The 24,986-nt window shown below is 33.8% G+C and overlaps 1 protein-coding gene across 1 annotated transcript in view; it reads left to right on the forward strand.

Annotated features, from left to right (window-relative positions):
* The first annotated feature begins 6,073 nt into the window (after positions 1–6,073).
* Positions 6,074–24,986, forward strand: part of LOC122524889 — a 78,209-nt gene continuing 59,296 nt past the window's right edge. Inside the window, exons 1-2 of the mRNA XM_043647377.1 lie at positions 6,074–6,217; positions 15,948–16,052. The gene's annotated coding sequence lies outside the window, so the exon portion shown is untranslated. The remainder of the gene's footprint in view (positions 6,218–15,947; positions 16,053–24,986) is intronic.

The following is a 24,986-nucleotide window of genomic DNA, read 5'->3' on the forward strand; positions in this document are numbered from 1 at the left end:
ATGATACTTACGTCTGTCTCGTAGATCACTTAATGACAAAAGATTATTACGGTATCAATTATTAATTGATTTTGTATTTCTTCTCAATTATACAATACGAAATATAAATTTTATATATACGTGTATTAATTAATGAAAATTTGTTATAATAAATATTAGGATAAATCAAAAGTAAATTAATATTTCCAAAGTAAATTTTACAAAAATAATCCATTATATGCAATTTTAAAGTAAAGTACACAATAAATGCACTAACTTTTATTTCACTTTAATATATACATATAAAAATATCTTTTGTTTATAAATATTTATTAGATATCGCAACGTGATTTGAAATCAGGAAAACTGCAACTCTCGTTAATCCTAACTTTCGAAACTTTCGAACATCGACGAATCGCGTTTGTCAATGGGCCAATCGGTTGAAGAAAACCCCGTTTACAGAAACGGTGAAAAGAGACTAAAAGAGACTAAAAGAAAGAAAGAGAGAGAGAGAGACACAGGAACGTCGTAGAGTCGTCTTCAGGTGCATCACGAGTGCACTACTACGGCCATGCGTCTTGCCGGGCAACACTGGCATTTAAATGTTAGCCGTATCTATCCGATGGTATTTTACCATCATCCGCGGCCGCATCTCACCGCTCTCTGGCTCACAACACCGTTCAATTTCGAAAGTTAAATGTCAATGAGTACGGGGTGTCTTTACGAACGACTATTCTTCAATACTTCAAGCCTTTCCTAGGAATTATTGAAAGATACATCGGTCCCGATCATTTTTAAATTATTCATTTCAAAATGCCGAACTATTCGGATTCAAATAAATATATGTGTAGAAATATATATATATACTTGGAGAAAATCTTTAATCGTAAATTCATTTCTCGTATTTCAAACGTTAACGTGTACGGATTGACATTACTAATAAATATTCTTAGATTTTTCAAACCTTTCTCGTAGGAATTTCGAAAGATGGAAAAGATACGTCGGTGGCAGCCATTTTTTAAAATGGCCGATTGTGTTTCAAAATGGCGAACTAATTCGATTCAAATGAATAAATATACGTGGAGAAATAATTCGAGAAAATTTTCAATCGTAGATTCATTTTATATTTAAACGTTAATGTGTATACATGGGGTGCCATTATTAACGAATATTCTTCGAGTCTTTCGTAGGAATTTGTAAAAATGGAAAGGTGCGTCGGTGGCAGCCATTTTTAAAAATGGCCGATTCTTTCAAAATGGCGAACTAATTCGATTCAAATATAAATAAGTATATATATATATAATAAATATTATTTCGAATATATATAAAAATCTTAAAACGCGTAGATTATTTGAACGTATTCAATTTTATTCTCTCGTAATGAGTAAATATAAATATAATTAACATAAGAAAGAATAATTAACGATGGAACGAATAAAAACATGGCTCGTTATCACCGGAAAAGCGATCTCCATCGTCTTGAATATCTAACAACACCACAAACACCACCATCAAGTCGTCGTTTTACTCGCCTGATAATATCTTAAGAAGCTCGTGTACAACGTACAACGTATATACACATATCTCTCTCTCTCTTTCTCTCCTCCCTTTTCTCGTAGATGGATTTGCCGTTACAGCAGCAATTAGTGGGGGAGGGGGAGGGGGTTAAACGGTCGATACGAGGGGACTACTAGCTCGTTACGATTTTGCGTCGGGAAGAGAGAAAGAATCACGGTGCTTGTATCGAAAACGTAAGAGACAACGCGGAGAACTATGAGCTTGACGATGAAAGAAGAAAAAACAAAAAAAAAGAAAAGAAAAAGAATGAAAGATGGATAAGAAGGAGGAAGGTGAATAAAGGGTCGTGTGTGTGGATTCCTAACATGGTACGCGTGGCATTAGGTTCACGACTTTGCGTATGAAAGCATGTGAAGTTTAACTACTAGTGAAGAAGTAAGTAAGTAACAGAAGAAAAACAGTTGAAGAAGAACCACCATCGGAGTAGCAGTAGCTAGCAGCAGCAGCAACAGCAGAAGAAGAAGAAGAAGAAGAAGAAGATACAGTGAACGGAAAAAAAAAAAAGAAAGAAAGAAAAAGAGATAGATAGATAGAAAGACTCCTACTGAGGTAGGAAAAGAAGAAGAAAAAGAAAAAGAAGAAGAAGAAGAAGAGGTCTGTTTATACGTCTCTAAGTAAGAGCGAGGACTCAGCCGGTGCTAACGGTAGCCCCCCCACCCCCCCGATGGAGTTTAGTATGCGCGATCTGTTGCCACGACAGGAAACAGAATCCTTTCCATTACCAGCAACAGCAGCAACAGCAACAGCAGCATCGTTCGGTTGGCCGCGACACCGCAACGACTACCGGCATTGTTACGCTCCTACACCCGCGCTCAATCTCATCCTTCTTATCGTTTTCTATGGGGGTTATACTCTTTGGTTTGCTTAGTTTAATTTAGTTTGGTTTGGTTTGGTTTAGTTAGGTATTCCCTGCAACACTTCTTCTTTTTAATTATTCGATCCACCACTTCTTCTTCTTTTTCTTTTTCTTCAATTCTTTTTACCTGTTGAATCGTAGACCCGTTGACTCACCTGTTGAATTTCGTTCTAATATAATATAATTATTTGTTCAGTTTTTTTCTCGTTCTTCGATTAAATTATATTTTATTTTAATCGATAATTATATTTTATATCTCGTAGAATAATGTTTGTGATATATTATAATATACAAAAGTAAATATTAATTCGTAATCAATTGTATCTAGTTGTGCCGAACGATATTTTCAAATGTTGAGATTAAATATTTGTATCGCAATACATCGTGTGTCTATTAACATGTTTATTTATTAAGAAATATTTAATCTTATTGTTGTTTTAACGAATATTTAATATGTTTTCTTATTTTTTTTGTTTTGTTAATAACTAGATATTATTTTTATAATGTTCGAAGAACGATCGTGTATATATTTTGTATGAATCGGTTTATTTCATATCCAACGTGTAATTTCTTAATCCACTTTGTTGCGATATCATATCGTTAGTTTGATCACGTGACTTGCATTTAACGCGTACACAAAACGAATAACATTGAGTCACATTCGTTCCATTCGGATTAATCTCTAAAATCACGTTTATTATTTATATTTATCTAACGACCGTTTGATTGCTCCCGTTAATTATCGGTTAGTGGACTTTTAATCATTGTCAGGAAAAATAACGGGATCGTTTTAGCTTAGGCTAAACGTGACACGCGTCGGTTAGTTTAATCAAAAGAAAGATTTGCATCTAACAATGTAAAACGTGTTTCAACCGACAACAACATCCAGGGAGATTTAAATTTAAAATTTTTCCAATTTTTCTTATTCGTCGTCACGTGTTTGTCTCATCTAGTTGCAAGATGAAAATTAATATTAATTATAATAACAATGATTGTAATAATTATATCAAGAAAAATGATTATAAATTATTGAAAAATTATGAAATATGCTTTGTCGTTATATAAAATCACATTTACGATTACAAATCATATTTTATAATAACAGTAATGAATTTTTTATTTATATGAATACGCTTGTTTTCTTAATTAGATATTTTTTATTAAATAATTCAAATTCCATCTGACAGATACATTCGTATACACGTAGCAATAACTTTTTCAGATTCAATCATTTTCAATGAGATATTAGATTGTTATTTAATTTCTAACAAAATACGATAGAAATATTTGATTAACTTGAATGTATCATATAAACGATAAAACTTATATAAAGCTGTAAAACTTTAATGACAAATTAAATTCGCGTCTCGTGCTAATACCTAACAATAATGAAAAATAAAATTAATAAATTAAAAAACCACGTATCTCTCGATATATTAATAATATTAATTAACACAAAAATTCACGATTAGACGATTAGCAACGTATATAGAAAAAAAAATGTAATAACTACTAAGGTAAAGAAAAAAGAAGAAAAATTCGTTTAAATCAAACAGTCTCCTACCTTCTAGTATTTCCTTTTAGCATGATCCCATCTACCCAAGATTTATTCGATCAAATCTAATATCCAAAGGAATTACGCACGCGCCATGAAGTAATTGAAATCCGTGTAATTTCATTCCTATAATCAGTTGCACGTGAACGGTTATGAACGATAGTACTCGTCGTCGTAATCGTCGTCATTGGTGGTGATGGTGGTGATGGTGATGGTGATGGCGATGGTGGTGATGGTGGTGGTGATCATTTTTCATATTATTTTTCTTCTTCTTATCCTCTCTTCTTCTCTCTTTGTTCATTCTAATAATACATACATCACCAATAAACGATAATATATCCGCGTATATAATTCCTGTGGCCTTGAAGAGAATTGATCATCGTAGAGTTATCTCACATCAGGAATCTCTTCACACCGATGGCGCCGTGGTGGCCTAGTTGTAGAAAGAAATAAAAAAATAAGAGAAAATAGAAAAGAAAAAAGAAAAAAAAAACAGATGGAGAGATAGAGGAGGGGGGAAAAAAAGGATGAAAAAGAAGAAAAAGAAGAAGAAGAAGAAGGGGAGAAAAGAGAAGTGAAACTAATTGCTAGACTCCTCTCTCTCTCTCTCTCTCTCTTTCTCTCTCTTTCTCTCTCTTTCTTCGTGGTTAGACTCCCGGAACGACGAAGAAGCACTATCTCACCAAACTAATTAAATTACTTTCCGTGAAATCAGCGAACAAGCAGACCATGTAACGCTAAGAGAGGAAAAATCTGAACCAACTTAAATGAGAGAAAGAGAGAGAGAGATAGAATAAGAGATGAATTTTCGTTTTGCCTCAGGCAACGCGATAAATCGTTGAATTAACGTTCGTACCTTCCGATGTTTCGAGCGATGCATCACCGTCCACCACCGGAGCTTCGCTCTGAGAAGAGGGGAAAATATACAAAAAAAGATATAAAATAAAAGAAAATAGAAATAAAAATAAAATAAAAATAAAAAGGGGTACCCCTCTAATGCGACTCGACTGATTCATGGAAGTCCATCAGTGCTAACTTCAATTCTAGTTTTACTTGACACACTTCATTTATTTTATTTATTTATATTTATATAGAAAAATTTATCATCGATACTTCGTGCATACTTAATTCCTATCTTCAAGTGATCGCATTTAAAAAAAAAACGTATTGTATATATTTTAAAAAACATATAGAATGAGATTTGAATTAATTGAATGATATATCTTGTTTTAATTAAGAATGAATAATGTACACTTTATACGTTATATCCGTCGAATTTTTAAACAAATTATACAGGATTTTGATTATAGGAATTACCACATCTTTAAAAATTGCATGCCACGATCATTCGAACATAATCGTGATTGGTTTAACGTTAATTAACACAAAACAATATGTACATATATAATATAGTTATATCATTGAATATTTTTTGTGACAAGGTAAACACGTTTACGTACGAGTATTTAACAATGACACCGATGACATGCCAGTGAAAGTTATGCCATCTCGACTTGTATTTCTTTCTTTCTTTCTTTATCTTATTTAAAAGAAGACATTATGTTTTTTATACCAATAGGACACGAGGGATAACGATCATGGTAGAGTTAATGATCACCTTCAGGGAAAGAGAGAAAGAGAGAAACGTCTATACACATAGAATAATAATAGTAATAATAATAATGATAATAATTACACGACACACCGAGAGTAGAATCGCTCTTCAATTCCTTGCTTTTGATAAATTCGATTTAATACACTATTTTAAGAAAGAAGATATCACACATCATACCACACACGGTGTTCCCGTTGAATATCTTTCGTGTGTTTCAACGTTAACGTGAATCTCGTCAACTTTTAAAACGTGATACTTCCGCGTATTCTCTGGAATAATAATAATAATTTGAACGTTTTTCCACGACATTGAACTCTACCCACACACACACACATATTTCGTTTCTTTTTATATTATATATATATATATATATTGAAGAAGGATTATAACGTTCGTTCGGTTAGTTTTCTCAAGAGCAAGTCTTCCAAGAACGACGTTTACAGCTAAAACGCGATATATCGAACCGATCACGCAGCAGCAGCATCCATCCATCCATCCCCCATCCCCCATCCCCCATTGGTTGAAAGAAAAGGAAGGTATCTCTTGGACATGTTGGTCAACTAATGCAGACGTTTGCATTGAATCGAACGATGCACTCGCACCGACAGTCGGTGCACTCGGTGTTTCCTCACGGGTGAGTGACTGATCTCATGTATCGGTATTTACATGAAACATAATCCGCTCCTCGTGCCGCTTCGTGCCACCGTAGAGATGACTATTTTTTATTTTATTTTATTTTAGTTTTATTTATTATTATTTATTATTATTATTTCTCGAAAGAATATGCCATGCTGCGACACGTGTTTCTTTCTTTCTTTTTTTTTTTTGTAGAAGTGTTTGAATTTCACGAGTGTTTATTTTAAAGTGATTGGTTTAAACGATGTAAGTATGTAATGTAATGAATTCAAAGTGTATTATAATATCTTGTATAGATATTTTTCGTATTTTAGTATCATACATTTTACTCGCGAAAGAATATGAGATGTTCTAATGTTAGGGAAATAATATTTGATATAATTGATTAGAATATTGGTCTAGCATGATATAACAAAATAGTTTTTTCAAAACAAGAAAGTAAGGATCAATCGAATAATATTTACGAAAGTAATAATAATTTAAAATTCGTGAAAAAATTGGGTCGTCGAAACTGACTGGACCGGGATTCGAACCCGGATCTCCACTTTTCGGGCGAGTGCTTTTAACCATTGAGCTATCCAGGGCCTACTGTTTAATTGCTTTACGAACGCCTATTTAAGTATTTGGCTTGGAGGCGCTCGCATCCCACAATAATATTATTTGAATAGATCTCAATTTTTGTCATCATTTAAGTAACATTATGTTTATCTAACAACAAAGTATGGTTCTCTTACAATCAATTTTTATATTAATTTTGTAAGTTTAATTATTCTAAATTAAATTTTTATTTGTTTTAAATTTTTGAACCTTTGTTCGATAAAAATATTATTACTCTGACTCATTGTAAATATTGTTTTGTATACTTACAGTAGATATTATGTATATAAGGTAGAAATAAAATTGAAATATTTATTTTCTTTTTTCCCTTACGAAAATAAAATAAAATGAAGAAGGAGAGAGAAGAAGAAGAAGTAAAAGAAAATTATATAACATTAACAGAGCCGATTGCTCGAGGAGTTAAGATAGAAACGTTTCGTGAATCCATTGTGTCTCCTTATCCTTTATTTTAGAGTTCAGTGGGTTAACTCAGCCGGAAGTTTTCTCTTTGCGTTAAAAGAAAGAGTGTTATATAACGATCGGCTTGTTTTAACGATCGGTTGAAGGAATCGCTTGGAATTTCGAAGAAAAATGTTTCTTTTAACGATAACTTTATAATAAGTCATATATATATATATATTTTTAATAAGGTAGAAAATATAAAGGGTATCACGTTTCTTCTTAACATCATTTCCATCATTTTATATAATACAATATTATAGTTTTATTATTTCGTAGTCAAGCACACGAGTAATAAACGTGTTCTCTGAGTGTTACTTTATGGCTGATTATATAACATAACGCGAGAATCATTCGCCTAATCTCGAAGATTATTTATTTTCAATAAGAACGATTTTCCTATGTATTAATAATTTTAACACACAGTATATTCAATCAACGTATACATATATTAAACATATTTATTTTATCAGACGTAGAAATTCATTCTGCGTGCCTTTGAATAATAATTTTAATATTTATTTATATATCTCGCGAATTTATTTACCACCCCCTTTCATCCAAATATATCACCAAATTAATTCGGATTATAAAATAAATCAATCAAGAATTATTTTTTATTTAATCTACCATATATAATAATTACTTGTTAACAAAAATTATTAACTTCTTAACAAATACACGTATTTATTTGTATGCGTTTATGTGCGTGTGTATCGTTAAAAAAAAGCTGCTAATAATTTCAAAAATATATATATATATAGGGTGGACCAAAAATTCGTGCAAATGTTAAATTAATATTTCACTTGCACAAATTATTGACATCAACAAAAATTGCATTATCTGGAAACAATATAATAAATACAATAATAATCGTAATATCATTGTAATGGTACTGTCATGGAAAGCTATGGGAATCGTCCATCGTTTTTCGAATCGTTCGAAGATAGATGGATGAAGGAATGGAAAGATAGGGGGACGTGGGGGTGGTTTGTGGGGGCAGGGGACTGAAGGAGGGGGAGGAGAATACGTTCTGAACCGATCGAGATCGATCTTTTTTCTTTATATTTCTTCTCTTTCTTATTCGATGTGCCTTTTTATTCTATTTCTTTCTCTTTCTCCTCGTTCGAAGTTATGCAAGCGAACCACCACTCGATGATAACAGATCTCCGCGTCCGATCGGTGTTTACGAGCGTAGTTTCTTCTCTCCCGAAAGTAATTTTATCGATGTGTGTGTGTGTGTGTGTGTGTTTGTATCTCTCTCGTTTAAAGAGAAACAACATTTTTCGAAATAAAAAAAATTTATCGTAAATTTACTCTAAAATGGGGATGGGAATTAAAAATTCGTCGACGATACGAAAATCGTTGAGAGGAGAAGAGGGAGAGGGGTGTTGGGATGATGGGGGAGAGGTGGGGTGGTTTTAAGAAAAAAAATGTAATTTTTCTGATTGAAACCTAATTAAATTAATTATTAAATTAATTGTTTTCCTAATTAAAATAAATAAATAAATAAATAATTCAAATGAAAAATGTGAATGAAATAATAACGATTTCGAATTGATATTTATTAATTACTATACTTTATTTCTCTAAGAATACTAACATTCTCGTATTATACTCGTTCAATTATCTCGATACTCCTACGATTTAATGAAACATCTCGATTGAATATTTGTTCGAGTAAAGGTGACGAATACGATGGAATAAATAAACCGATGGAGAAGAGGGGTGGGGGGGGGGGCTGTTGGAGAGAAAAAAGACACAAGAATCGTCATTAGTATTTAAATATACGTTTTGTGTGTGAGAAGATGGGAAAAAAAGTTTGACTGAAATCGTCGTAGCGCGTGCATTTAATAACAGACCACTGGGTATATACTCGGACTAAAAAGAGGTGAAGTATAAAGAGAAGAGTGAAGAGAAGAGGAGAGGAGGAAAGAGGGTCGAAGATGAACCATCCTACGGGTTAAAGAAACAAAAGTATGAAGGTATGTGTGTGTGCACATACACGTGTGTGTGTTTGTGTGTGTTGGATGGTGTTGAATGTGGAGCGAATGAGAAGAAACACAACACAACGCACCCCGATCGATCTTTTAAAAGAAAATAAGAAAGTGTAGGTGAATCTAACGACCAAATCTCAAGGATCACGGTGTGTAATATGCAAAACAGGAGCAACGGGTTAGTAAGAGAAAGAGAGAGAGAGAGAGAGAGAGGAGGGAGAATCTTCTTCGAATGAATTCCACGATGCATGGTGACCAAGGTAGAGGTCGAGTTCTCTTGGTCGTATCCCTCTCAACATCCTCCTTCCTCCCTCCCCACCCCTCCCCCTCCCCCTTCCACCCCTGTTACTCCTCTTCCTCTTTCTTTAACTCCTTCTCTTCGTGATTTCACGCGGGAGTGCGTGAAGCAGAACGAAAGGGAACCGTCCGAACGATATCTTTCCTCTTTTTCTTTATTTCTTTTTTTATTTCTTTTTTTATTTATTTCTGCTTTATCTTGTCCATTCTTCTACTTCTTCTACTTCTTCGTTTTCTCGAGGTTCATTGTATTTTTTTTTTTTTTAATTTTGCCTCGAGAACCCTTTTGGTAACGGGGATTAAAGGGGGTAAGGGGCGGGTGGGGACACGGAATAAAAAAAGTGTATACATTCTTAAAGACACACGACGTTGTTGTTCGCGGTTGTTTAGTCGAGAAATTTTTGTCGTAGGGAAAAAAATGTTGATTTTAGTTCTAATTGGAGAGGAGGGAATGAAGCAAAATGTGTTTGTTTGTTTTTTGATTTGAAAGAAATATCGAATAAAAGTGTCACTTGTCAAGAAAGATACGTGGTGTCATTTATAAATTTAATTAATAAAATAATTTAATCCACAAGTTAGAATAGGAAAGAATGTTAATTATTAATGTTACAATTTCGTTATTGTTTTATAAATTTGATTGTGATTGGAGAGGAGGGAATAAAGCAAAATGTGTTTGTTTGTTTTTTGATTTGAACGAAATATCGAATAAAAATGTCACTTGTCAAGAAAGATACGTGGGTGTCATTTATAAATTTAATTAATAAAATAATTTAATCTCCTTCCACAAGTTAGAATAGAAAAGAATGTTAATTATTAATGTTACAATTTCATTATTGTTTTATAAATTTGATTGTGATTGGAGAGGAGGGAATAAAGCAAAATTTGTTTGTTTTTTGATTTGAAAGAAATATCGAATAAAAGTGTCGCTTGTCAAGAAAGATACGTGGTGTCATTTATAAATTTAATTAATAAAATAATTTAATAATGAATCCCCTTTCACAAGTTGGAATAGGAAAAAATGTTAATTATTAACGTTACAATTTCGTTATTGTTTTATAATTTTTCTTTTTTAATTAATTATTTTGAAATATTCATTCATTTATACCAAGTTTTCGTTTCTTTCCATCTTCATTTTCTATTTTTACTATTACTCATACTATTATACATTATTTTATCGTAAAAATTCACATTTATAAATAACATCCATCTAACAATACTAGAATTTTATATACTACACTTACAATACTTACAATAATAGAATTTTATAATACTACACTTTTACTCATACTATTATACATTATTTTATCGTAAAAATTCACATTTATAAATAACATCCATCTAACAATACTAGAATTTTATATACTACACTTACAATACTTATAATACTAGAATTTTATAATACTACACTTTTACTTATACTATTATACATTATTTTATCGTAAAAATTCAGATTTATAAATAACATCTATCTAACAATATTAGAATTTAATATTAAATTTATATCAATACATTATATATATATACAATATATTATATACCAATATATTATATACCAATTATATATATATATACAATATATAAGAATTAATTTAAACGTAGTGTCAAACACTTTTTATATACATCTATACGTAGTTTCTTTCATTCACTAGTGCATTACGATGCAAAATTCATAATTACCGATATACTTAACCGATAAGTATCGATATCGTAGCATTATAAAAGGCTTTATAAGTAAACCCCTTCTCTTAACAACAACAAAAATGAAAAAGAAACAAAACAATATATATATATATATATCGATTTAAATGTTTCTCATTGATACGATAGAAACTATCGTATCGGCAGCCGATGACAACGCGTTACGATTCAATATTATCGATCAGATCGAACGATAGTTGATATCGATTAACAAAGAGATTTGGAGTAGCAGCGAATATAATTACGTGCTTATGTGTGTGTGTGTGTGTACGAGTAGGTGAAAGGAATATATGCTGTGGGTGGAGTGGTCCTTCGGAAATTTAACCCTTTGCACTCGAGGCCTTTTTCGCTCGAAATAATAAAATTAAAAAAAATATCATCAAATAAAATAATCAAATATCATCAGTTTATTCATTTATATATCGACAAAAAAACAAACTTTGATAAATACTACTACTCTGTAATTAGTTTTGGTTGAGTTGACACACTTGAAATTGGCCGGGGCGCCTTATCGGCGCCGCTCGAGTGCAAAGGAATAATAAAAATAAACAAACAAACAAAAAATGATAAAAATAAAAATAAAAATAAAAATAAAAATAAAAATAAACAAAGGTACGGTAAACGAATAAAAAATCATAGACAACGAAAGTGGCGGGGCGGAGGGGGGTGGAGGAGCGGGAGGAGGGAGTAGAGGGAGGGAGTGGGGGGAGTGGGGGGTTCAGGGCAAAAAAAGAAGAAGAAAAAAGATAAGAAAAGAAAAGAAACGGCGACAAAGCCGGATAAAGAAAAGAAAATGACCGCGTGAAATAATTGCCAAGGTGTCCGCAGATTAAAAGCCGTGACAGTGCTGCTTTCAACGATTACTCTTACCCGTAACGACGTAATTAAATCCTGCAATGAACGTTTGTGTCTAGAAACATCCTTTTCTATCTTTATCTCTCTGTCTCTCTCTCTCTCTCTCTCTTTCTCTCTCTCTTTCTCTCTCTGTCTCTCTCTCTCTTTTTCTTTATCGTACGTCGAAGTACTCTTGTTGGAAGTATTAAAAGCGATCAAGGAGAATCAGTAAAACCACTCAAGAATTTTCAAACGTTATCGCAAATGCTCAACCACTTTACGAAGTCGTCAGCATGACTTTAATCGAACGGACGTTTGCGTAAAACTTAATGCATTTTCCCTATGACAATTGTCATTTTTATAATTACGATCTTACCCCCTCGCGTCCCCTCCCCCCCCTCCACACATACACACGTACCACTCTAGGATTCTAATGAGATAACACAAAACTTGAGAAATTAAAAAAAAAAACTATCTTTATCTTTATTTTATTATTTACTTTTTTCAATAGATTAGCATAATTTAATCTAACGTTTGCATAAAATTTCATGCATTTTCTCTATGACACACAATTGGTATTTTTCTTATTATGATTTTACCCCTTCTCCTATCATACCTCCAAGATTCTTGGAGGATTGGTCAAAACATTCGAACGAATCTTAAGTTTTTATTTATTATTCATTTTTCTCAACTTTATCGGTATATTTAATTCATATTTTATTCATTAATTATTTATTTCATTGGAGATTCTAGATATTCAATTGAAATCAAGTAAATTGAACATTTCTTCAATTTTGTCAATCGATATTGAACATAATTGAATTTCATCGAGATCACAAAACAACGATTCTACCTTCACGACCAAATACCCAATGGAGAAACATTCGGTTGGTTGGTTGGTTGGGGTGAAGTGGAGGTTAGTGGAAGGGGGTTGAAAGTATAGATACGATTGGTTTCAATTTTTCTTCGATTCGATTCGATCTCGCAAGATAATTCATCGTACGAGACGATAGGGTTTCCCCCACAACTCCCACAACTCCCCATGAAGTGAGAAAGATGAGACTTTACTTAGACAAGTAGGAGGGGGAGAATATGGGGAGAGTATGGGGAGGGTATGGGGAGGGTATGGGGGTGAGGAGAATGTAATCTTTCTTCTTTAACTTTAAGAGTAGTAACAGAACCAAGAGAGAAATGAACCCACGCTGGCTAGCTGGTTAGTTGGTTGGGTCGGTTGGTCGGTTGGTTGGTTGGTTGGTTGGTTGGTTGGTTGGTTCTCGTATGCGTAGAGATAACGTATGGCTTTTGTGGATTTTCCGGTTTCTGGCGGCCGTGGACAAGGAAGGAAACAGGAAATGGTGTCCGGGGACGTTGCACGTGAGGTACATGCCCGATGAAAACTAGTCCCCTCTTGCATAGTCGACAAGAATTGCCGATCTGGCCTTAGGTTAACGTAAGATCCCGGCAAAATTCTTACATTCGATCATATTTTTTTCTATTTTTTTTGTCTCAATCCATTTCGAGACTCTTTTCCTCCCCCCTCCCACCTACTCCTCCTCACTCTTCGTTTTGTACGAATGGTTATAGTTTATTATCAATGTTTAGTGTTTTCTCATTCGTTGATATCGTTAAATCAGATCCAATAATAAATTGTATTTAATAATAATAATAATGTATCTCATAATTTTCATTAGACAATAATCAACATTAATATTATTTTTACATTAATCAAACTCATATAACAGTCAATCGGTTGTTGATTAACCTTCTACCAGAAATAATCGAAAAAAAAGAACAAAGGTGTAGATAATCGAGGGAGATAGCGGGGGCGGGGGAAGTAAAAATAAAAAACACATCGTTAATTAAACAAATTAATATTAATTGATATTAATTCGCGAGTAGAGAAAATCGTAGATAAATTATGTCGTTGTATTTTTCCTTACCTTCTTCGTTATTGCTAAAGAAAGGATGAAATAAGAGTAAAAGGAAGAGGAGGAGGAGGAGGAAGAGGAGGAGGAATATTTAAAAAAAAAGAAAAAAAAAGAGAAGCTAGTAATAAGAACGTGGATTATAATTAGCCATCATTGTTAGGGTAGAACGATGTGAAGGGGATATTTTACAACGGGTATGTAATACCTAGGTTGACCACCTATCGATCGATCGAAAGATCATATTTTTCATTGATAGGGGAGGAAGAGGAAGAGGAGGAGGAAGAGGAGGAGGGAGGGATAGTTACGAAGGACGAACGGTGTGCGTCATAGTCATCTTCTAACACTAATGACATATTATACGTTACCTCGCGCGAATAATTGTCTCGTAAATTTGTCCCTTTTTTTCTTTTTCCCTTCATTTTTTCCCTTTTTTCCCTTTTTTCCCTCTTTTCCCTTTTTTTTTTTTCTTTTACTTGTTTTTTATTTTGTTTCTTTATTTTACCCTAACCTCGCGAGACTGGGTAATTTTGTTAACGTGCTAGGATACGATGTATATCTTATGCCGATAGTTATCTTCTTCTTCTTCTTCTTCTTCTTCTTCTTCTTCGATAATTATATCGGTGGATATAATAATAATAATAATAATAATAATAATAATAATAATAATAATAATAATAATAATAATAAAAAAATAAGCAAATTTTAATCGAATCCACTTAAATTATATATTTATAATTAAATATATTATATTTTTAATCAATTATCTATAATCAAGGATATATTTATACTTATGAGGAAAAAGTTAATTAACATTTGATGTTTCATTTTTCTATGAAAATTAATCAAATATATATATATATATTTATATGTATATAATTTGTTAATGTTTAAAATAATTTGATATACCGAGAGACTATATCAAATAAAAAACTGGTGTGTGTACTTATGTACGCACGTAAGAAGTTATACTTCTTTGCCGTACCAAAATGAACATAACCTCAATAACCTTAAAAATAACTTCAAAAAATAACTTCAAAGAAAAAAAATAACTTAAAAAAAAATAATTATTATTATATATATATAAGAAAGAATAAAAAAAACTGATGTGTGTACTTATGTACGCACGTAAGAAGTTATACTTCTTTGCCGTACCAAAACGAACATAACCTCAATAACCTTAAAAATAACTTCAAAAATAACTTCAAAGAAAAAAAATAACTTAAAAAAAAAATATTATTATATATATATATATATATATATATATATAAGAAAGAATAAAAAAAACTGATGTGTGTACTTATGTACGCACGTAAGAAGTTATACTTCTTTGCCGTATCAAAACGAACATAACCTCAATAACCTCAAAAATAACTTCAAAAAATAACTTCAAAGAAAAAAAATAACTTAAAAAAATAAATAATTATTATTATATATATAAGAAAGAATAAAAAAAGAAAAAGAAAATATCAAAATATAGATATCAGTCCACACTAAATATAAGAGAGATATATCAAATTACTTCACGCGTCAACTGTCATGGCGCGGTTACAGCATTAGTTCTCGCTTCGATCATTTAAATAAAGCAGCGCTGAGTACAATTAGTATTTGGATGGGTGACCCGCTTGAGAAAAAAGGGGGGAAGAAGAAGAGAAAGACAACTTCATGCCGTATACTTGAAATCGCTTTGCCGCGCGTCGTAAATACTGTGACAAACTTCATGGTGTCGTTTTTCCAGACGCTCGGAACAAAATCACTCCCCATTACATTTTTCCCAACGCGCCAAAAGAAGTATAACTTCAAAAATATATTACAAATTATTCAATCGAGACAGGTATTTGTCGATTAAGAAAAATAGAATGAAAGTTGGCACAGCACAATAAAATTGTTATTTAAATTTTGTATCATTTCTATGTTGCAGAAGATACGAACGAGAAGAAAGAATACGAAATTGGAGAACGAATAAGTTTGCGAAGAAGAAAGAAAAATAATCGATGAAAATGATGTTTTCAAATTAGACGCGAGCGTGAGTTTTATAAACATATTATTATTATTATTAATATAAATAAATAATTTTATATTTACATATACAAGATATATAAATTAATAGGATTATTTATTTATTTATTTATTTTATAAAATAAGTTAAACAAAAATGATTGCAATTTATAAAAATAACGTTACTTTTATCCCTAATTTCTTTCGTATGAAATTTTTACTCATAAAACATGTTTCAAAATTATCAAACACATCGGTATAATAAATCCATACAATATGCATATTATAAAATAAGATTAATATTTTTAAATTGCATTAAAATAACAGTGCGTACACGTGTATTTGGATTTATAATTGATGTCAGAATTTAACGACACAGAGAGAGATTTATATGTTTTATTAATCTTCTACAATCTTCTGCATATTATTTACTTTTATACATACACATACATACACATACTTACACATACCTATCAGAAAAGATAAAGTGCAAAGAACTGAGACCGAAATTAGGGTTCTTAATTAGGTACTAAATAACCCTTTTGAAACGATGATCAGCAGAGTAAGTTAAATTGTATTGGTTCCCCCTTCCCCCACCCTCGTCCCGTAAACATATACATACACCTGTACGTACGAAAAACGTGTAAGATTACTATTAAGGAGACTATCTTTTAAAAAGTCGTCCACACACGAACTTGAATGCAGTTTACGCAGGTTGCTTGCTGCATGCGTGCTGCAACAGAATGCACCAATGGGACAAGAACAGCAGCAGCAGCAGCAGCAAACAGGCTGATACGTTGCATAGTTATCCTCTCGTCAGGTTGGTTGTTGATCGAACACCCAGATCAACTACTATACTTTTGCCCAAGAAATCGAACTCTCCTTTCCCCGTTCCCTCCATCCCTCATCCCTCATCCCACCACCTCCCTCACCCCCAGTACTTCTTTCTTTCTCCATACAACTAGTGTCGGATGATCGTCCTACGAGGTGACTCCAACGAGGACGAGTTTCTAAAGAGGGGTAAGGGTAAAGGGAAAGGGAACAACACCACCACTACTACCACCACCATCACCACCATCACACCACCATGGTATCTCGTTTCCTTAGTATGGAAATTAGCAAGGATCGCTTGCTTCTTCGAAGACGTTAATTCCATTAACGGATGTTTTCACGGCCGAATCCCGTTTCTACGGTCTTTCGTTAACTCACGAGAAGAAGTAGAAGAAGAAGAAGAAGAAGAAAAAAAAAAAAAATAGAAGAAGAAGAAGAAGAAGAAGAAGCCGGTAGTAGTCGCGTTAGTAGCGCAATAACTTAGTTCCTTTCCCGACAACCTTTATGCATAATCCTGGCGACGGGAAGGGGGAAAAGGGGTGGCGAGGAGGGGGGAGGAAGGGGGAAGGGGGGAAAGGTGATACAGGAAAGGACGAGAAAGCACTCATCACCGGCCTATAATAGAGGTACGCGTTGAGAGTAATTGACGAGCGGGGATCGACATTGTATGTTAAAAGGGGCACCCATGGTCTCTCTCTCTCTCTCTCTCTCTTATGGTAAGAAGGCGAATTTCTCGCGATTATTAACGGGCTTCGTATGGAAGTATTATATTCTAGAAAATTGTTCCTCCTTTCTTTCTTCTTTTTTTTTTTTTTCTGTATTACGTTCCATGTGAGTTTTTAAGCCGTTTGAATGACGTGGACGCATATATGCGTCCGAGGGAAACGATCATGGACCAAGGACGCATATACGCGCTTATCCAATGTTTCCGTTGGTTTCTATTCTTCTTCCCCCCCCCCTTGGTTTTTGAGAATTTTTTGTTGGCTTCTTTTATCTCATCGAAATAATTGTTTATAATTATTTCATTACGTTTGATATCTTCAATTAATATTTATTCGGAATAATCGTTTCTTTCTTTTTATTTGAATTTTGGGTTATTATTTTTGATTTGTTTATCGAGATTAGCAATGATTTATTCAATGATCGTGTGATCGATAGAAGAAGAAAGAAAATATGTGCTTATAGCAATACGTTGCTTAACACGACGTTTATTATAATAAACGTATAGATGATTTGTGTCTAGGTCTCTAATCTGTTTGCAATAAACGATGAGACAAGTGTAATGCGTCGTCATTCGTTTAGATCATTTATGTGCAACGAACCGATCATTTTTCGAATCAATCCTGTTCCCCTGTGTTTCGAGATAAAGATCATTCCTGTTCATATGCGAAAGGTGTTTCTTTTTTCTTTTTTATTTGAGGAACAACAAATGGGGTTGCATCTAAAGCGTTAAATATATATAAGAATGTGTGTGTGTGTGTGTGTGTGTGGTAAATGCGAGTATTAGTTACGTATATACTCACGATGTTACTTCTTTCGGAAAGGATTTGGTCGGATGTGCTTATTCGAGCGAAATTTCACTCCGGCAAAGGCGCACACAGGATAAAACCTCTTTTCTCCGGGCGTCCTTAAGTCAGCGAGAGGACGAAAAAACGAGCACCGAGAGAAGAAACTTTGAAAGACGGAGGTCGATGCACCTACCACGGGGAAAAGAATGTCCGAATCGATTCCTGTATCTCTTTCTTTCTCTCTCTCTCTCTCTCTCTCTCTCTCTTATATTCGATAAATATAACCAACTATAAGAAAATATCCTGCTGAGAATCGAAAGGATTGAACTCGTGCAATTAGCACGAACCAACGAATGGAAATTGGTTTAGGTCTAATTCGTAATAGTTATTTAATCAAACGGAATGAATTTTACGAGTTTTGCGATAAATCGTAAAATACGCGTCAACTTGTTCGTGCCTAGTCCCTTTGCCCAGTGGTCTGCGTTTAAAAGAAGGGGGACGAGACGAAAAACGATAAAGGGTTACAAAAGTAATAAAAAAAAGAAGAAGAAGAAGAAGTAAAAAAGGAAGAGATGCCATTCAGAAAAGTTACATGATCGTTCCGTGAACGCACAACTTGGTTGAGTATTTCGTTAGATTTAGAACCGAGAGGACGCCCAGATTCCTTCTTTTACTCTCGTCGCCATTTTTTTTTTCATACATGGACACGAGATGGCCCTGCTGGAGCTCCAGCAAGTAAGTAGTAGCCGGGATGGGTTTAGGGCGGGCCCGAAGGTTCGGCCCTCGCCATCCATTGGCGTGATCGATATTTTTTTTTCTAAAGGTTTTGTATATATATTTATATCTATAAATCAAAAGTTGCACTTCTTTTGTTTCTTTTCATTTCGCTCTTTTGTTATGCGAAACAAGTGATACACAGTGGGTTTGTTCAGTCGATTACGCGAGTTTTCAATGTATTGATTTATTTAGTTGGTAGAGAAACAAATATCGTGATTTTACGACGTCGACCAGAGGCTTATTGTGTCTTCGTAGAAACGGATCTGCATGAGGATCCTTTCTGAAGGGATTGGCCCAACGCGGGACCGTGCTGCTTGCCCTCCTCGTGGCATGATCCCTGACCCTTTCGCGACTGCCAGAGTACATCGTAACGCAGCGGCGCTGCAACTATGTATGTACGTGTATATGCATGCATGCATGCATGCATGCATGTATGTATGTATGTAGGTATACATGTATGTGTACGCTGACTGCGGTTGCCACGATGACGTTGGATACTTTCAAATGCTTTCTCGGATATACATAACGCTTACTTTACCTTTCGTAACGTGTCTTCCACGCCAGTGAGGTAAGCACGCTGCTTTGCGGAATTCTGTCTGGAAACTTGTAGAGTAAAAATTCTTAGAAACCCGATCGACCTCGATTTGTCGTATAAGAAGTATAAAGAAAAACAAAATAAATAGAAAGCACGTATAGAAATAGAGTATAAGAAAGAGAGAGAAAGAGAGAGAGAGAGAGAGTATTCTGGTTGCAAGGTTAGCAACATGTTAAAACAAAAAAAGAAATAGAAAGAAATAGAAAGAAAGTAAGAAAGGGGAGAACGTAGGCGTAGGTGAGATCGAAAATCTCCGGGACAAGAACGAAAAGCAAAGCGAGGAAAGTCAGTCGTCTCTCATATAGTACTCGGCAACGGGCAAAGAAAAAGGGCATGTGCACATCGTATGCGCGCACGCGCACGCTCGCGTACCATAGAGAGAAAGAGAAGAGAAGATATATCTCGGGGCCCGTAGGATCCTACGCCAATGGTAGGCGCGAAGGGAAGAATACGAAGGCACGAAAAAGAGTTTGCCATCGGGCGAACACTTTCCAGCGCGAACGCGCGCTCGCGCGCGCGCGCGCGCGGAGTTCCACGACCGCGTTTCGGGACAACAGCACGCCGGTACCCAACCGTGAGGCCCCCCCGTCCTTGGTCCGTGTCAGTGGCATAGACCATAGAGGGCCCGTTCAAGGTCGAACCGAACGCGCACGAGTACTCGCGAAATTGGCCGAGCTCCTCGGCCCGGCTCGGTATCCTTCGGCGCCGCTCGTGTCGACTCGGCTCTCTTCGTTGGATTGCCCGCGCTACGGCGCACGTGCGAGAGAGAGAAAGGGATAGATGCTGCGCGCCGAGCACGCCGAGAGACGAGGAGTGGGGGAATTGATGGGAGGCGATCGAGGGGCCTTCTTACACCGAGTGTCATCCTATACCCGTGGGCCTGCCACGTCGTTTCGCCGCGTCTTAACGCACATTAATACACGTTATATGTGTACACCAACGCCGCGACACCGGTCGCGGTTTTCACCTCCCAACCCTCCGCTTCCTTCATCCTCCTTTTTATTTTTTTGCCTTTATTTCTTTTCCCCCTTTTTTCCCTTTCTTTTCTTTTCTCCTCGTTCTTTTTTTCTTCTTATTCTTTGCCAGGTCTCTTTCATCCTTTATGCCGGACGAAACACCCCTCCCCCTCCCCCTTTCCACCCCGCCCCCATCTCGGCATCTTCGCGTACATCAAACCCTAATCTTGACTTCGACTTTTTTTCAGAATATTCATTAGAAATCTTTCGTTCGCATGTTAAAAGATTTTTGTATACGCTTGTAAGGGAACAAAATCATTACTTCTTATTTTCTTTTGACAGTTCCTAATGTATATATGTATGTCTTTATTTCGTCTTTCGAAGAAATCCAATGGTTTCAATGGGAATCGCGAAACGGCTTTCAGGAATGTCAGTGAACCCATTTCAATAACGGACGGATTTTTGGTGGCACGTTCCGAATTCTCCGATCGATGAATCTTTAACATTCTTCGTGGTCGTTGTGTTATCATCGTGGTTGTTTTGAAATGTAAATCAACCTGATCCAATTTCGTGAACTTCACTTCAAGCATACCCCGATTTTCGAAATTATATAGTCGAGACAGCTGAGGGAATTGGCACCTCTTCGAGATACCTCGTTGTTCTCAGTGTTTTTCGATGGATCCTGTTTGCGGTTGCACGCGCTACACGATACTTACAAATTACTGTTTTTCTTTTTAAGTTAATTTCGTTAATTTCGTCAAATCAAAACAAAAATTTAAGGTTATGTTCGAATTTAATCGAGACTCACTTAGTCAATTCATTGATACTATTTTTATAATATTATACATCTTTTTTAATAATTTATCTATAATAACTAAACAAAACTATATTATTAAATGAATAAATATATAAAAACTATGAATTATTTATATTACAAAATTATTTCTTATATGATTTATTTAATTATAATGTATAATATTTTGACATATCTATCAATGATAGCATTTCAAAAGCACATCATTATAATCCCGTTTCACCAAGCATAATTATTTCGTATAACGAACGTTTCCATTTGTATTGAAAAAACCAATCGATAAAAGGTTCGTTATCGATAACGAGATCACTGATGATGATGATGATGATGATGATGATGGTGGTTTGATTCATTTAATGGTTACTTAAAGGGTCTACTCTCTATTACCAAATCAAAGGAATCATCATAGATCATTGGGAAGCGACAGGCTGGCTAGTTGACCGACGATCACCGACAATGAGCGACGTTGTCACGTTCTAACTTGTTCCGTATAACGGTCCATCTAGCCAAATAAGCTTTCTCTGTCTCCTATCGAGAGTGGCCTGTTGTCGATAATACACCAATCGCCGAACATGCTTGGCATGCTTAACTCCGATAGGCTACTCTCGATATACGTTCTCTCATATTCGATTCGCGACTCGTTTGCGTTCACTTGCCCTTTAAAGGACCCGCCATCCTGATAAGGGCACAGCGTCCGCGTTCTCGCCAAGATAGTATCTAATTCCTAATCGATTCTCTCTCTCTCTCTCTCTCTATTTTTCTTTTCTATTTATTTATCATAGAAATAGAAAGGAATTTTCGGATTCGATTCGACATAACCTAACTTACTGTTCAAACGAATGATATTTTTTTATCGTATTTGTTTCTTTTATTTTGAGAATATATTGATGAACGTATCATGAATTCGTTGTAATGTTTTTTATTAAATAAACATTTGACATTTTGTTATACGATCGTAGTAAATAAAATTGGTTAAAGATGGTTTTGTTTTTTTTTGAGGTTAGGGGGAGCTAAAAATTGACTTATACTACTTGGGAAAAAGAAAAAAAGAAAAATGGTTGCTCGTATCGGAATAACATTTTTATTGCATTTATCTTTTACAATCGTGCGTCTCGAAAATCTTCTTTTTTATTACAATGACAAACTCTTCCGCATAATTTTTGTATATTTGATTCTTTACAAATCAACGAAATATTTGTACGCTATTACGTCGATCATATTTTTCTAAATTCGACTTTTCGATTTATGAATTCACACACACATCATCGATCATTATTTTTTTTTTACGAATACGTAGATGCGTGTAAAGTAAAAAAAAATTGAATAAGAAATAAATGCTAATATGATGATGGAATAAGATAATATTATCGATAAGAATTATTAATAAATCCACAATGAATCCTGGCTAATGAATTTTTCGCGTATTCTTTCTTTAATTAATAATTTACTATCGAAAGAAAAATAACGTTAGCCTAGCGATTAGATTATTTTTTAATTACAATAACCTGGGCATCTTTTTATATTGCTGATGAGTTAACGGTTACCTACGACCTTGCGTATCCGATCCATTGTCATTATTATCTCATTGTCAGACTTTGTATCCTAATTAAATAACAATTTCTTGCGATCTTTTTTCTTTTCCTCTGTTACATAATTGTTAAAATAAAAATTATTTTGTTGTTATAGGGAATAATGTTGAAGTATAACTTTCATTCGTAAACGTTGGAAGAACTTTTCCAAATGATTTATTAAAATTCTATATTATTTTCGTATTATAAAAACAAACGATTCAAATTAATCATTTTATCAAAAATTTTTTTCTTCTCAATAACACATAAAAGAGTATAATTAAAGTATATTACTTTTGATTTATATATTTTCGATTGACACGATATTATTGTATAAGAAACAAGATAGAAAATAAATGATAATAATTTATCGATTAATTAAACAATACTTTTATTTTTATTTTCGAATATTAAGTACAACGAACAAACATTGATATAAATGAACAAAAATTCGTGAAATAAATTAACGATATTTCGTTTCGAATAAATTCAACCAACACGTTTGTTTTTCACATAAAACAGTGAAGAAAAGAGAGAAAAAAAATTTAGATATAAAAAAAAACATCATTATAATAGAAAATACGAGAAATAAATGACAACACATTCTTGAGAAGCATCATTTTTACATTCGTTTGAGAAATCATATAAATCTAATAAAAAAAAGAGAAAAAAAGAAACATAAATAGAAATAAGAAGACAGAGTTAATAATAAATTACGATCATTTAAATATCATTATTATTATTATTATTATTTATATTTCTTTATCCTATTTGGTTAAACACAGACACACCACTTAATATTAATTGGCAAATGCGTTATTGTGACACGTTATTTCATTTGACATTTCGATGACATTCCATTATATTTTTTTTTCCCCCCCCCCCTCTCTCTCTCTTTCTCTCTTTGAAACTTTCTTCTCTAGCACCAGAGATAGTCGACATTAATATTAATTAGAAATAACGAATTAATAAGTGTGGGACGGCTCGTGTGAACGTGACCCCGAACCTCGTGGTTCGCCTTCTTGTATAAGCGTCGCGTTCTTACGGTTTAACGTTAGTATATACGTATTATATACATATACATATATATGTATGTATGTATGTATGTAGTTGTTCGAAACGCTCTCGCGAGAACGCACAAAGAGAGACGGATAGGCACTTTAGCGAGGGAGGAGGATACCGGTTGGCATTCGAAGTAATCGCGGAATTCTCTGTGAGAGTAGTATACCTTTTGCTTATAGGTATGTTACTCTAGGTAGATAAATACATGTAACAACACAACGTATATATATATATATATATATATATATATATATATGTATATGTATGTATATATATATGTACACATGTATTATATGGTAGGTTCGAACTCGAAGGGTGGAAAAAGGACAGCAGAAATAAGAGAACCTCTTTAGGGATCGACGTGCTTCGGTAAGTAGCTACTACCTTCTCTCTGAAATGAGGATGAGTAGAGCAAGAAAAAAGAGAAAGAGAAAGAGAAAGAAAGAGAGTTATGGGAAATCATTTTTCTTTCTCACTCGATAAATTTTTGACGAAGCTAATTTTCACGTGAATCGAATGAATATAAATAGAAATTAATTGAAAATCAAAAATAATTCTATTACTAGTAAGATATACTATTTCTAAAATAATTATTAATATATCATAAATACGTATTACGAGATTCGAAAAAAATAAATTTAAACCAACAATTAAATTAATTACATCATTTTTCTAAAATACTATTTATATATGTTTAAATATACATTGTGATATTTACGTTTATAACTGAACTCTGTTCCCTGTTTCATTTATTATTTCGAAAAACCTGTTTCTTTTTTTTTTTACAGTGAAAACCGAACGATTATTTTGCAGTTACCTTTTTGTTCACAATTTTTAAATAAAAAAAGTAC

The sequence above is a fragment of the Polistes fuscatus genome, unplaced genomic scaffold (genome assembly GCF_010416935.1).
Source record: "Polistes fuscatus isolate 324 unplaced genomic scaffold, CU_Pfus_HIC Scaffold8, whole genome shotgun sequence".
Lineage (NCBI taxonomy): Eukaryota > Metazoa > Arthropoda > Insecta > Hymenoptera > Vespidae > Polistes > Polistes fuscatus.